Below are 16,164 nucleotides of genomic sequence, written 5' to 3'. Positions count from 1 at the left end.
GTTGGCTATTTTTAATAGCACTGTTATAAACAGTTATGAAAAATGTTTAGAGGTAAGGTGCATTCTCTTCTAGGTAATTATGTAGTATGAGAATTGCTAGATCATAAGTTACTATGTGTTTGGTTATTGAAAATGCCAAATGTTTTTCAAAGTATTTGTAAGATTTTTTTTTCCAGCAGAGAAGAACTTTAATGACCTTTGGCCTAAAGCCACCAGGACACAGGTTCCCCCAACGCCCTGAATCTTCTCAGCTCTTGTACTGAAGAATTTGACTTTGACAATGACTGGGAGGTTTCCTTTTCTCAGAACTTTCTAGTAGCCCTGGAAGAACAAAGAAGAAGGTTTGGAGAACACCCCAGCAGGCAGCCACCAAGTCCTGAAGACTGGAGGGAGGAGTCCCCAACCCACCCTTTCAGGCATGTCTCTGATCTGGGCACTAATAGGTGCACTGCAGGTCCCCCCAGTGAATCAAGACCAGCAGATCCTCTCCGAGAACTCTGGCACACCAGGACAAGACATGTTGGGATGGTACTCAAGTGTCAGCTATTTGTAAGATTTTGTATTTTCCTTGGCACTATATGATGCTATTAGGTGTTTTTTATTCTTAGTCCCATTTTGCTATCAGTGTTTAGAGTTCTCGACACCGTCATAAAAATATAGCAATATTTCTTGAAGATTTACTTCACTGATGATGATTATATTGAATATTTTCTTATATGGTTATTGGCTATTAATATAGCTTCTTTAATGAGGCATTCAATAAAAAGGGTTCCCAAAAATTTTAGTTGAAAATTATATCACAAGCTGAAATAATCCTTTACATATCTTAGACATCAGTAACTTTTTAGGTTTTTTTCATGTAATTTTATCTTTCTGCTTATAATTTGCTTTTTTCTCCTTTACAGTATCTTTGATGAGCAAATTTCATATTTTTTATGAAATCTGATTTATCTGTTATAGTTATGGCTTTCTGCAAGTTCTCCAAGAAACTTCTGCCTTCGCTAAGACATTAACTTACTTTCTTTTGTTTTCTCCTTACACTTTTATGCTTTGCCTTTAATAATCAGGTTTTTGAACCATGTTGATAGAATTTTTAATGTACTGTTTGGAGTTGAAGTACACTGTGTCTTCAAATGATTATTGTTCTACTTGAGAGAGAGAGAGAAAGAGAAAGAGAAAGAAAGATTCAGTCACATGATCATAACATTGGTGAAGTCCCCAGCTCCCCAGTTAGCAGGTAGATCAGGGAGATATCCAAGTGCTGTTCCGGTTTGAGCCAGAAGGATAGAAACCCAGGAGCCAATGGTGGAGCTCTAGTCTCAGGGCAGGAGGAAAGCGATGGTCTGACTCAAAAAAATCAGACAGCTGTACTTCTTCCTTCACCTCTTTGATGCATTTAGGTCTTCATCTGATTGGCTAAGGCATATCAACATTATCAAGGGCATTTTTTAACTCAGTTTACTGATTCAAGTATTACAATCATCCAGAAAACAAACAAACAAACAAACTCAAGTACATATCAGAACAATGTTTGATCAAGTGTCTGGTAACCCGTAACTTTGTCAACATGTAAAATTAGTCAATACCCCAAGTATTTCATCTTCGGTGTGGAAATGAATTCCCCTTTCTACTGCAAGTTTTAGCTTCTTTGTTGAAAGTCAAATGACTATGTAAGAATGCATAGATGTTTCAGGGTGAATGAAATAATTATTTTGTTTATCGGCACGTAGAACTCATGGTGCCGACTCTTGCTGCTGCTTTAATGAAGTTTGATGAGGATAGCAGGTGTTGTATACAAAAGGTCAATTGCTAAATCAGACTCACTAAATTTACAGATTTTGCCCATGCACCCAACTTGACTAATTACATAGAGACAGGCAAAACTTTTCTATAAATAGCTAGATAGTAAATATTTTAGACTTTGAATAGGCCACACTTGGCTTGCGTCACAGATTTGTCCTCATTATATTTCTGAACGGCTTTCATTTATGGGCTATTATTGCTGACCTCTGATTTAGGAATTCAGATAAGCACAAATCACTGGGAAAAAAGGAGGAAATGAGAAATCCCACAATACTGCTTTCTAGGTTTGTATTTCCTGAACCAAAATACATTCTACCCCAGATTTAATATGTGACACATCTGTGCATGCATAGCCTTGTTCATACTCAAGTAATTGTAGAGCTGACAGGCAAATGCTTGCATAGCAAAGTAGAATAACTCCAATCTACACAGAAGATATCTATAATTGTAAAGACATTTTGGTGAGTGTCACCAAGAGGTGTGGTTCATGGGCTGGCAATATTTGCCCAGGCAGTTTCATAGCCAGACGCTCTCCCTCAGGTGTGTGATGGTTTGGCAACAGTTAAAGACCGGTTTGCAATTTCTTCAAGAACAATGTGCTAATAGTTTATTTACATGCTGTAAGCTTATCTTCAGAAGTGATCATGGAAATTACTTGCTACAAATGAAGAGGGAAAAATAAACAGGATATTTGAGAAAAGTGGACAATTTGAAAAAATTTAAAATCAATGCATGGGGCTGGAATGGAATAGGGTAAAGCTGACAAAGCCATTGCCTGAAAAGCTGGCATCCCACATGGTCGCTGAAACCTGGCCAGGTTACTCCACTTTCGATCCAGCTCCCTGCCATCCTTGGCAAAGCAGTGGAAGATGATCTAAGTGCTTGAGCCCTTGCCATCCACACAGGAGCCTGGAAAAATCTCTTGACATCTGTCTTCCGTCTGGCTTAGCACAGGCCTACTGGCCACCTGGGAAATGATCCAGCAGGCAGAAAACCTCTCTTATGTATCTCCCCCATCCCCGCCTCTCTCTGCTTCTCTCTTTCTTTATGTCTCACCTTCTCTCACCGCATTTCTGCCTATCAAATAAAATGTTTTTAAAAACATCACTGTAAGGAACATGAAAAACGCTGAATAAACTTAACAAATGTGATTTTATTTTGTTGAAGACAATGAATACTGACCACACAATACAATTAAAAACCATTAGTATGTAAAAGGTAATGCAAAAATGTAATTAACAGATATCATTGTAAAATAAAACAAGATTGTATTATTCACAAGCATCATGCTCTGATGTTGGTCGGGAGGATGTCCTATGGATATCAGTATGTTCTTTGAAAACTTCTGAGGAAGAACAGGGATTGCTACATCTCATTTAATCTAATGCAGTCAGAAATTCCATCAATACTGACAGATATTACAAGTTTTTTTTATTGGAAACAGAATTGCCAAAGATTCATTTATTTATTGAAAGAGAGGCGAGAGAGATGGTTCATTGGCTGATTCACTCCCCAGATGTTCACCATGACCTGAGCTGAGCCTGTCTGATGCCAGACAGAAACAAATTCTTCCAGGTTTCCCACATGTGTGAGGATGCCCAAGCCCATGGCCTTAGCAGACACTTTAGCAGGAAGCTGGATTGGAAGTGGAGAAGCTGGGACTTGAATCAGCACCTGTATGGGAGGCCAGACATTATATCCCATTGCTTTACCTGCTATGCTGCAATGACAGCCAGGAAAGTTGTATTTTTGTATGTACTGCATTTTTTTAAAGTCTTTGATGAAGAGATAAACAGAGTTATATCTGTTCCTAATGCTTACTTGGGGTGGGGACCTGTTAGTAGAATGACTGTTGTTATCACTCATTCCGTTTATGTGGTTCTCCTCAATGTGTTTCATACGGAATAAGTTAAATATCATTTAATATAAATTCATATGACTTCATATAACATGACTTATATTGTCACTTGCTTGTTTCTGGCTACTCCACTTCTAGTCTAGCTCCCTACTCATGTGCCTGGCATGATGGCTCAGTGGCTAAATTCTCACATCACATGTGCCAGGATACCTTATTTGTATCAGTTTGGGTCCCAGCTGATCCACTTCCAATGCAGCTCCCTGTTTGTGGCCTGGAAAAGCAGTAGAGGATGACCCAAATCCTTGGGATGCTGCACCCATGCCAGATAATTGGAAGAAGTTCCTGGCTTTGGATTGACTTAGCTCTCCACCAACTGAGGCGTGAACCAGTGAATGGAACACCTTTCTTTGTCTCTCCTTCTCTCTCCAGATTTTCCTTTAACAATAAAAATAAATAAATCTTTAGAAACAAAGAATTACATGACATCTTTCAATGATTCTTGACGGGCACTGGTCAGTGTGGTGCTGAAACGGTTGGCATTGCTTGCTCATTTCACCAAGGGTCAGATAGTCCTGGCATGTTCCTTTCAGATCTGTGGGATACTGCTGCACAAACAAGATTGAGCATAGTTTTCTGAAGGATCATTAACTATTAAACAGAGAAAAGAGATAAGGAAAGGCAACTCCAAATGCATGTATTTAGTTTTGCTAATCAGATAGCTTTCTTGGAATCAGGCTGTGGGACATATCAGAAAATGTAGGAATGAACAAGAATGAATGAAAAACCCTTTTTCATCATCCTTACCTTGAATCCATTCAAAGGAAACAGAAAAAATATTTCTTGTCATAGTCGAGTATATTTTTAGGTATGGTTTTCAAAACTTGAAAGAGACTTCAAAGAAATGTAAATAGCATGCCCTGTTCTCTCCCATTCCCTCTAAGGTCGGTTTCTTGGCTGTGTTCTTTTCTGTTAAGACAGTCCTGTTGCCAGGGTTGGTCTACTGGGAGACAATTGTATGTTGGGCAGCTGCCTTTTCTATGAAAGATGTGTCCCTTCTGAAAATCTTTTCCTGATAACTGTGCAGGTCTGAGAAAACAGTCTTCTAGCTGTCAGTCCATATGCCGCACCATATGCTAATTTGACATGAAACTGCATTTTAGGCACACTAGCTTCTCCAGGACATTGCTGCAGGAGGGCTGACAGGACTGTGAGACCACGTGAGCCAGAGGAAGGGTTGCACAGCCCTAAGATGAAGCCTTTTGGCCGTTCACACTAAGGACTGAGACCATAAGAGATGGTTAATCAGATTTTGGATGCCATCCCTTAAAGTCACTAGTCAGTTCTGATTGTAGAATTCCTAGTTCAAGTAAAAGGTTGCTCTGATAAGAGTGGGTGAGGCATTACACAGCATTTTTGTGAATATAATTTGATAGTGACTATCTCAAAGTTACTTATTTGGGAAATTTGCTTGATTTAAAATTTTAAATTGTAACTTTAAAATTGAAAATAAAGTGAAATGAATTTCAGAAATATTTGGAAATCTGTTCATGTTACTGCGCAGTTATGAAAGTAATTAGAATGATGCCTCCACCCAGGGGTAATATGAGCAGTTGGTATTCCTGAGAACTCAGAAAAAATACTAATGAAGAACTCACAGATTCAAATCTAAAGTGATTGGCCTAAGGAAAACATAATAAGCTTTCATTGTTTTACTCTGGGCAGAATTTGAAACAAATTGAAAATGATTGCAACACACAGAAAAAAATCTCCTGTGTTTTCCTTTGAGTGTCGGAAATTGTGTGTGTGGGGGGGTATTAGACACATTTCATAGGGAAGATTGTATGCGTGCGTATGTTCCATGTTATCCTGTAATATTCTTTACTACTTCTATTTTCATGTTTTCTTAAACATTTAGGTTTCAGTGCTGCTATACCTGTCTACTGTGTCAAACAGATGTTCTCTTATAGGAACACGGCATTGGGAGTCAAGGGCATGATAGTTAAATTAGAAATGATAGTGTGTTTGTTTAAAACAAAGTGACGTGAGAACAACAATGCTGTGTGGGGTTTAAGCTGAAAGAGGAGAGAACGTTGGCTGTGGAGATGGTTGTGATGGTTGTGTGTCTGCTTCAGGACTCCGCACTCTTATTATGCTATATGCAAGGACTTAGAGGCTCTGTGCATTCAGTGCTGCTTACACTCCCCAGGGACTGGTGGTAAAAGGCACTGCCAGTTTATTCACAGGAGACTATCTCGCTGACCTCCAAGGGCTTCCCCAGTTTGTCCAGAGGGAATAATAGCAATCCTCATTGGGAAAATGTTTACCAGAATTAACCACGCTGTTCAATAATTTGGCTACTTAAGAGGAAGAATTTACAGTCTCAGAACATGTTTAATTAACCTGTTTGTCATTGTCAGCAATCTGAATATTGTTGAAGCGTATTAAATAAAAAAAGAAAAATAGAGAAATATTTGCATGATTGCCCATATTCCTTACTGTCTTGCCTCTTGCTCAGCTCTCATTTGACTCATTTATTCATGGAAACATTGGCTAATATTTTATTCCCCAAAATTATTTGTTCTGAAATTGTCCACTTGCCAATAGTCCCTTTCAATGCAGTATTCAGAGCCTTCTATCCTGATTCTGTAAAAAGCTGTATTTAAGTCTTGATACACACACAAAAAAGCCACTGACCTAGCTGTGTGGTACTGCTAGTTACTACATTAAGAGTTACAGTGCCATCTAATTCATATTTCTGTAAAAAATATGCTCCAAATTCAGTAGATAAAATCCAAGTTATTCATGTGTAGCAAATAATCATTTCAAAAATCAGATTACACCAAAGATCCTATAGATACCAGCTAAAATGATAAAAATACTATTCACCCATCATTGACTGAGTTCTCTTTTTAATCTTCCCACAACTCAGAAGAACATATTATTACCCTAATAAACAATCCAAAACCCTAAGTAAATTCCCTAAGGGCATGCAACTTGTAAGTGGTACAGTTTAGGTGTTAGTTTCTCCCTGTTTGACTCTGAAGGAATATGTCCACTATTCTTGCCCATATTAGACTTTCAGAGAAAGTTATAATACAATGTAAAAGATATGAAAAGGATGCTTTGCAAGAAAAGGAGGAGGTGCTGAGTGGTTCTGTTCAGGGAATTTTTCAAACAAGGGACATGACAGGAACCGCAGCTTTGAAGTGCGAGTTAGAAGATAAGACAGGGTGAAGACAGGACAAAGAAGCCGCCTGGCCCTCCTGCATGAGAGCCTCAAATAGTTCCAAATCACTGAACTTTAAGGAAAAGTAAAATGTAAAAATTCAGGAGTTATATAAAAGCCAAATTCTAGAAGTCTTGCATGTTTTCATAAGAGATATGAACTTTGTCCTGTCAGTGATGAGAACTCACTGGAGAATTTTCAGGCAGGCAAGATACAGCCTTTCCTTCTGAATATATGTCAGCGGTTAAGATTATCCGCCGCTTTCTCACACATATATGCCAAGAAATGTTTTCTTCTTGGTAAATTATGCTTTACTATTTTTGGTGAAATATACATATATTTTTGGTGAACTATATATATGTTCTGGCACACACCCACACACATTAACTAAAAAATAATTCAGAATCATTGCCTTATATCACTGCTCAATTTCATAACTCTCTATTCAGTGTCCATGGAATTAACATGCTCCAATCCTCCTGAGAAACTTTCTGACGTAGCTTGTACCCTTTTCCAGAGCACATCACTTAAGCTCTATAAAAGTTGTCTGAGATACAGCACATCATGAATTCATGTTTCAAGCTGTCATTGAACATTATGTTTCAAGCTGTATGAACCCCATCTTCCAAAATAATGAATCCTATAGAGGACAGAAAATGAGACTGTGTATGTTAAAACTTTGCACATTTCCTGTGCTATTTTTTATGAGTGTTCATAAACTGACCTGTGATAACACTGAGAATTTTAACCCGTCAGTGTAAGACCTCATGGAATATTGTTAACTGAACCTTTTATTGAATGTCGTGGCATGCCCTGTGTTTTAAAGGTTGCTCTGCACGCATTTTCCAATGTTTGAAGCCTAGTTATCTCAGAAGTAGGTGACATCTAACATGGATTAAGTCACACAGAATAAATTTAGTGCATCATTTGTGATTGAATTCATGATTTTAGATTTAGCTACTAACAAGAATTGCTTATTAAAATATTAATCTATTTTATATTTTATGTTTTCATTAGATAATTTTATACTCTCGCAGAAAACAGTGCATGAGAATTATGTTTTTTTTTTTCATTTTTAAAAATATTATTTTTTATTTGAGTGGTTAAATGAGAAAGAGAATTTCTGATTGACTGATTCATTCCTCAACGGCCACCATGACCTGGGCTGAGCCAGGACAAAACAGGAACCAAGAGGTTTAAACAGATCTGCCAGGTGATCGCAGTGTGTGAGGACTCGGGCCATTTTCTGCTGCTTCCTCATGTCATTAGCCGAAGGCTGTTGGATGGGAACTGCAGCTTCTGGAACCGGAGCCCAGATGGGATGGCTTTGTCAGTGGCTTAGTAATCTATACAACTATGCTCCCTTGGCCATTTTGTTTTTCATTTTATTTAGACTTTGGAACTCACACCATTATGAGCATGAGATGATATGTATTTATTGCTTTGCTACAAAATTCCTTGCTTGTAATAACATCATGCATGTTTTGCTTGATTTACTGCAAGTTTTGTGTTTTTTTGTTGAATTCTTATCTTTCATATCTTCCTTGATTTTTGCTTTTTAATATTTATTTTAGTACTGTTGCATATATTTTTAGTTCAAGTTCTTTGCCTGTTTCAAATATGTTATTCCATAGTATGCTTTCCTCATAGGATTTTGCTTACAGTAAGTAATATGGAGGGGGCTTTTAACACTTTAATAATATCAAATAAGTGAACTATTTGTTCCAGATATTCCGAAGCATTTCATTTAACTCTAAATTACTAGAGTCCTATCCTGCAGAAAAATATGGATAGAAAAATAGTTAAGAAAAGAACCTGCAAGTGTAGTAGGGTAACAGATTGAATGAGGAAGAATGCCAGGTAAAGACTATTACAAGAAAATAAAATGGAAAAATCATGGGTTGACTTAATTATATTCAAGGAAAGAACTAACTTGAAGAGGAAGATTATGAATGGATAAAAACATATAACACTTAATTCAGAGCATAGCTCTTAGTTATCCATTTTGCTTTCTCTATGGCATAGTGCAGTTCTTGATAGGTATAATATCAGATATTTTGTTTGATGTTCTTTGACATTTCTACAAATCCGGGATCCAGTATTTTAAGTGGAACAATGTTAGGATGTGAAATGTCATTTACTATTACTTTCTTGAAATACGTGACTGAATACAGGGTGCGTCACTGTGTAATATGGCAATAGATACTTGAAACAACACCTTGATCCCAGAGCTTAATATTTTTCCTTGTAGCTAGATAAAAGTGTGGCATTTATTAAAATTCATTTCTTATACAGGAAAAGCAAGGAGGTTAAAAGAAATCTGACAAAAATAAGAGTATAATTTCTATTGCCGCATGAAATGAGGATGATTCTGTGCTTTCAACTCAACCTCAGTAACAGACTGTTTTATGTAGGTATGCTTTTCATGGCTTTACATGAATTAGAACTTCTGATTCTCCAAGCTTCATATTGTTTCTTGTGCAGTAAGCACCATCCTTATTTAACTGAAGTTGGAAACTGAAGTTGGAATACTGAGGACGCACTTCTTAGTTTGGGGCCAGATGACTATTAGCTGAGTACTTGCTGGTCTTTGGGGTTATACTCTAGGTTTCTGTTTTGCTTTACTTCCCCTTACTTCACAAAGACCCTAATCCATATCTAGTGTCCGTGATGCTCTCAGATGGGCTCCTTTTCATATTCAATACACCGTTCTTGGAAAGATGCTGATGACTCTAACAGATGAATGTATTGATTTCAAGTATTTTTTTCTAGTTGCTCAAATTCTTTCTTTGTAAATTATTTTTACTATTGCTTTATGATACAGTTCCATAATCTCTGGGATTTCCTGTTCCTCTCCTCAAGTTCTCTCCATTTATTTCTAGTATTACAATGAGTGGTCCTTCATGAACACTTGTAAGTACATCATACTGTCATTGAAGTGTTCCCCCGTATTGTAGGAACGGACAATGCCAGAGTCTAGTATTCGACTGTCAGGATATTTTCATCTGTTTCACTGGGACTCCATCTTTGGTGTGGATGCACAGAGACACACTGCACTTTGTCTCTACATCTGAACATGTCAGTCTCTGCTGCACTTTCATTATTCATTCCCTAAAATATAAAGCCAGTAAACAGAATTCACAACAGGGAGAAAAAACAGAAAATTTTCATCAGCATGAAGTTAAAGGACATGCTACAAAAATACCAATGCATCACTACAGTGATGAAAAAGAAAATAAAAAGCCTTCTTATAGAAATTGATGCTACTGTCTGACCAATGTAGTGCTGAAGAAATGACCATAAAAACAAGAACATCATTACCCAGGAGATGGAGCAAAAACAGTATTGAAAGGAACAACTTCAAGTGTTTTGCTCATCTTCAGAAGGAATGGATCTTTCTTGTTTCAATTTACAAGGATTTTTTTGGTGTCAAATCTAGTTATTTTTGCTGTGATTTTTTTGCCTTTTCACATTTCCTAGTCATTTAATTGATCATCCATAAGATATTTTTTGATTGCTTGTAAGCACCTGAGGGTGTAGATTTTCAATTTTCTTTTGAAAATTCCTTGACACCATTTCCATCAAAAGCTGAAGTCTAATTCTACTCTACTTGAATATGAGATGGCCCTAGCAATTTGCAACTGATTAATAAAATGTGGCATAAATGTTACTGCATGTCTTCCAGGCTGGCCATAAATGGCAACAAAACTTTCCTCTATCTCTTTTATGGTGACTATTGGACACCATTCACTGTTCTATAAGCAAGCCAGGTAGACTCATGGGATACTTTTTAACTTGGAATTAAGACCACAGTGTAAGAAATGGTCCAGGTACAAAAATAAAAAGCTACATCTGAAAGAGTCTCTGTAAAATTCATCTCAATCCTGGTACTACCCATACAAATGTAGATTATAGCCCACAGAAGCCATCTTCCTGAGCCTGGATCTCACATTTGGGATTTAAATAAAATGTGCTATTATCTTAACCAATTCTCTTCAGGGTAACTAGCATTAATGAACATAACACAAAACTAGTTTTATTCAAATGCATTTTTAAAAATTACTTGTATGTAGACTTGGTGCTTTGGTGAGCAATGTAAGATGGAAACAAAGGTGGAAGGGAACCAACACGTGTAGGCTACATACCATGACCTTGGCACTTGTCCATGCACTATTCAAAGACTCCTTTTATGAAATAACCAATGAAGAAAGTATACTTATGCTCTTTTATTCATGTCATTTGTTTTACAGAAGACCAGCTGGAGACCAGCATGAGTGTTCAGCACAGGATCTCATAATGACTAAGTAGCAGAGGTCAAAGTCAAACTTAGTTTTATGATTCAGAGCTAGCATTCACAATTTTCCTTTCAAAGTGCTTAAGAGTGATTAGAATGTAGCTAGCAAATCTGAAACTCTATCGTAGGTAATAATTAAGCAGTTTGACAATGGCTATAATTAAAATATGCTAATAGTGCTATAGGAACATGGATGATGGATTTGTTCTTTATTTTGATCACTGCTACATAAAGAAGGAAGATTTATTCACATTTGCATAGAAGTTCATAGGAATACAGTCCTGACAAGAGTTTGGAGAGAAGAAGGAACCAGATTGTTCAGTTAAGGAAACAAATTACATGGCAAAGTCATAGAGGGGAAATTGGCCTGGAGTTTAGACAAGTTTCTGATGGTTTCTGGCTACAGATTTAGGTCCTTGATCCATTTAGAACTGATTTTTGTACAGGTGGGGGTCCCAACAGCATTGACTGAAGAGATCTGATAATGCAAGTTAATGAAAGACAATATAAACTGTTACATTAATGATTGATTTGAGAACAGTTAATCTTAGTCATGGATGCATACGAGAAAAGGAAACTATGTAGTTCAGGTAAATCACTGGAAAACATGGCTGGAAGACAGCACTATTTTTATGTATATATATATATATAAACATGTATAATATATGTGTATTAATTTTGTCAATATTTTTGTTGGTACTCACTGATTTCTGAAAACTACCTGAATTCAGGTTTATGAATAAAATACATATTGAATGTTTCACTGTAGTTTATGTTTGTGCCATGTCTCTATCACTTCCAAAATATATGTAACACCATATCAGAGAAGAAATGTGGCTCTTACAAGAAAAAAAAGATTTGAAGAAAAAGGAAATTGAAAGAAGAAAAAGAAAAGAGAAGGAAAAAGGAAGGAAAGTTAGAAAAAAACAAGTAATGTAGTGTTGGTCTTCAGGGTCTTCACGTGTGGTATATTTACAGATCATGTTTTTCACAAACTTCACTATTCACTTCTGGAATTCCTTAACGTCTTGCTTTCTTTCTAAATTTCTCCTTCTTCTCCTCCACCACCCCTTCCTCCTCCTCCTCCTGCTCCTCTGTCCTCCTCTTCCTTTTGACTGCCACGTTTACAGAGAGAGTACTAGATGGTGCGCAGATCTTCTCTCCCTGCAGGTTCACTTTCCAGGTTGCCACAATTCTCAGCATTAGGCAGTAACGCCAGGAGCCAGAAGTATCTTCTTGGTCTCCCACCTGGGTGCCTATGACTGAGCACATGGGATATTTTATTTTGATTTTCTCAGGTCATTAACAGGAAGCTGGGTGAGAATTGCAATAGGCAGGACACAAACAGAATGTGGTTACCACAGGTGTTGGCTTTATGTGCTATTCTACAATGCTAGCCGCTGATGTCTTTATTCCTTACAAATCCTCCAAATAGCATGGTTACTTCAACGAAAAGCTATGACTTTGTGTCCTCAGTAAGTAGTGAAATTATCAAGAAATATCTGAATAGCTGACCCTTCTATTGCTTTTTTTCTTGTCCCCCTGGAAAGCATTTCTGGTATTAAGAGGAAGCTCCTGTTTTTCTACATTGAATATGTGCTTTCTTTCTGAGTTATCTTTGATTCAGCTATATCAAACTGGTTTTTCTCAGGTTAGCAACCTCAATGTAAACAATTCAACCTGCTTGCTTTTGCTTTCTTTCTTTCTTTTGATTTTGAAATAGTTAATATCTTGACTTACTTAATATTTTGAAATGTCTGCATCTAATTGTCAAAGGATGATGGTGATATTTATCTATATATATGGAAACATTTTCATAGTAATCAAGAGAAATCACTAAGGTGCTAATGCCCTCTTACACTAATTAATGCACTTAGCTTAAAAGCACATAACGGGACTTTCAATGCTTAAGAAATGCTTCCAACTTTGATGTGCAGAACTATTATTAGTTACAGAAGATCTGCATGGTGAATCTTCATTTCAGTAATGCAAGATGGTTTTTTTTCTACTTTATTCCCTTCTCCCTTTATGTCTTTACTGTCTTGCCTTTCCTCTGTGATTTTACCTACAGGAGCTGTCAATCAGAGTACCTCTGAATGTGCATCGAGAAAGCCAATGTGTATCAAAATAAAGTGGCATTTCTGTAACTAATACTGAATGAAAATGTAAGGCAAAAGCTTTTTTAAGCCATATTTCAGATTTTAATTGTAAACAGACTGTTAGAAGGAGTCAAAAAGTTTATTTCCTGAATAATGAATAATGTTGCTTTTCAATTTTATCCTGATATGCACTTGTTTATTGATTATTACAGATATTTCACTTATGTTTGATATTATTCAGTAATTTCAAAGTATATAATTCAGTGTACTTATGTACACTTAATCATTCTGTGCTACCACTATGAATTTCTCCAAGTGGAAACACTGTATGCTTGTATTTGTTTTTTTATTATTATTAAATTTATTTGTTAATTACATTGTGTTGTAATTTCATAGGAACTGGGATTCTCCCCACACTTCCCCACACCCTCCCCCCATGGTGGGTTCCTCCACCTTGTTGCGTAACCATAGTTCAAGTTCAGTTGAGATTCCCTCTTAGCAAGCATATGCCAAGCATAACACTGTATGCTTGTATTTGTAAACTCAAACTTGAGGGTTTTTTAATGAGCTGTCAAAAATCTTCACATAAATATGTGGAGACCTAGGAGTCTTCAAGGTGTTTCCATGAAAAGAAAATCACAAAAAGATTGCATTTAACAAAAGAGGTTTTCTTTTTGGCAAGTTTCAGAAGTGTATTAGAAACATTTGATATACATTGTAACACTTATATCAACATCTTTTCTATTTCAATTACCTTATTAAATATTTCACATAACAGAATATTGATCATAGTCATTATTTTTCAATTTTTCCTTTCTTGGAAGGAATTGCCATTTCAATGCTAACACAGAAGTTCTAGCCAGTCTTAAACAACATTGTTCTTATGCCTGTCAAGTAGAACACTTTTGTTTTTCAGCTGACATTTTGACAGTAATCTTTAATAAATTTGAAGCAATTTGACACAGATGTGAAATTACAAAGGTATTTAAGGTGTTTTTAATTGGAAAGAGAAGCTTTTGTCTCGTCAAGCTGTAATGCAAAGCTGCTTGCTCTGTCTAGTGCTGAATGGCATGTGTGATGATGCTTGAGTTGTCTTCCTACTGCACAAGGACACTGCGTCCTTAAAGAGTAAGTCATGAGTGGCCACTCTCCAAAACACTATAAATCGGTTACATATTTATCTGAGGCCAAATACAATTGATAAGGACTTTCAGAGCCAAGGCTGCTGCTACTTGGTAACAAAAGAGTTCATTATTCCCTGTGTCTCTACCAGGACTTCACAGGTAAATTATATAACTGCTGCAGCTTCTCTAAACTTCATTAATTCAGAAGACTTCAATGCTAGAGCACTGCATGATGAAATATTTCAGGAGAACTAAGGGCATCCTAGAGTGTTCCATCACTGAAGATGATTCATTTGCATAAGCATCTTAATGTCCTGTCTTTGTTTCATGATTTTTTTTTCCCTTGAGTGAAAAAGAAAGTTGTCATTACTGCTATTTAAAAATTCTATCATAGTCAAGATAAATTTTAGAAGCTAATTTGATGAAAATTGTTTTCAAATAAATCCAAATATTAAATTAAATACACAGTGATATAAATGCCGTGTGCTTTATAAAATTAATCATTAAGAGCTGTCATCTATTTAAATAAATAATCTATTTTTATACAAATTAAAATATAATATCTAAAGAAGAAATGATGGAAATTGTGAGAATTTTATATATGCAATGTTAGGAGCAATAAATGCCCTATTTTACTTATGCAATTCTAGGAAGAAAAATATATGTGTAACCTTCTACATTTAGTCCTCTTTCAGGACAAGTATCATGTGAAATTGACTCCTTGCATTCCATTTTGGAGCACTCCTCTTCTGATGCATACCCTTGTTAATGAACTGGGAAAGGCAGTGGAGGATAAACAAGTGTTTGGGCCCCTGCTACCCAGGTGGAAAACCTGAATGAAACTCATGGCTTTATATGTCACACCCTGGCCATTGTGATTATCTGGGGAGTTAACAAGCAGATGGAAGATTTTGCTCTCACTCTCTCTATATATCCCTGACTTTTGAATAAATAAATAAATCCTCAAAAATTGAATAATACAATAGATACTTCTATGAATAGCTGGAAACCATACATAGTTAGCATCTCAGCTTTTTTTTTTAACCATGAAATATAATTAAATTGTCATGTGACATAATATGCAATGGAACCTTATCTTTCCATAAAATTAATTAATTTTTCGAATATGGATGATGTTAATTGAACATGAAACTTAATCGTATTCTTTTAATTTTAGAGTTTTGAAACCACAAACAGCTCCTGAATTCTGCAGTTCAGCACATTAGCATCTCTTGTGGTTGAGTGAATACATATTCAATAAAAAAATGAATTATGGAGTCTTTTCAATGGTGACTTGCAATAGGCAATAATTCATGAAGTTTTTATTCTTTACAATCTGTTTCCCTCTTGTAGAAATGTGAAGTCGTTGACATCTTATATGGCCTGCTTAATCTTTTGTAAATATTTGCAAGTCTGAATCATTGGTGTGAATTTTGATGCTACTCAAGAGGAAAAAGACTTCAAAAATTGGGAGGAATGAAAGTTAAATGACAATAAAGGGAAAAACAATTGAAAACTAAAAAGGGAAAGTAGGTTATTTTTCTTCATAATTGCACACACACACACACACTGAGATATATTCAGAGATGCACTAACTTCAGCAAATTTTAAGGCAAAACCTTGTGTAATGATGTAACTTTCTGATGCTCACACTTTCAAGGAACCTAGTGGCTCATTTTGATTTAATACTTGAGGAAACTGATGGGTCATTTGACAAAAGTCAAATTTATTACATATTATGAAAATATTTGCTGAAGAAA

General features: G+C 36.2%; 1 non-coding gene across 1 annotated transcript; it reads right to left on the bottom strand.

Annotated features, from left to right (window-relative positions):
* Positions 1–416: 416 nt before the first annotated feature.
* Positions 417–544, bottom strand: LOC118759071 (small nucleolar RNA SNORA3/SNORA45 family). The gene has a single exon (XR_004995970.1). It is a non-coding gene; the product is annotated as a small nucleolar RNA SNORA3/SNORA45 family (small nucleolar RNA).
* Between the last annotated feature and the right edge of the window lie 15,620 nt (positions 545–16,164).

The sequence above is a fragment of the Ochotona princeps genome, chromosome 7, assembly GCF_030435755.1.
Source record: "Ochotona princeps isolate mOchPri1 chromosome 7, mOchPri1.hap1, whole genome shotgun sequence".
Classification (NCBI taxonomy): domain Eukaryota; kingdom Metazoa; phylum Chordata; class Mammalia; order Lagomorpha; family Ochotonidae; genus Ochotona; species Ochotona princeps.
Note: the sequence above shows the minus strand (reverse complement) of the source record. Positions and strands in the feature narration are given on the sequence as shown.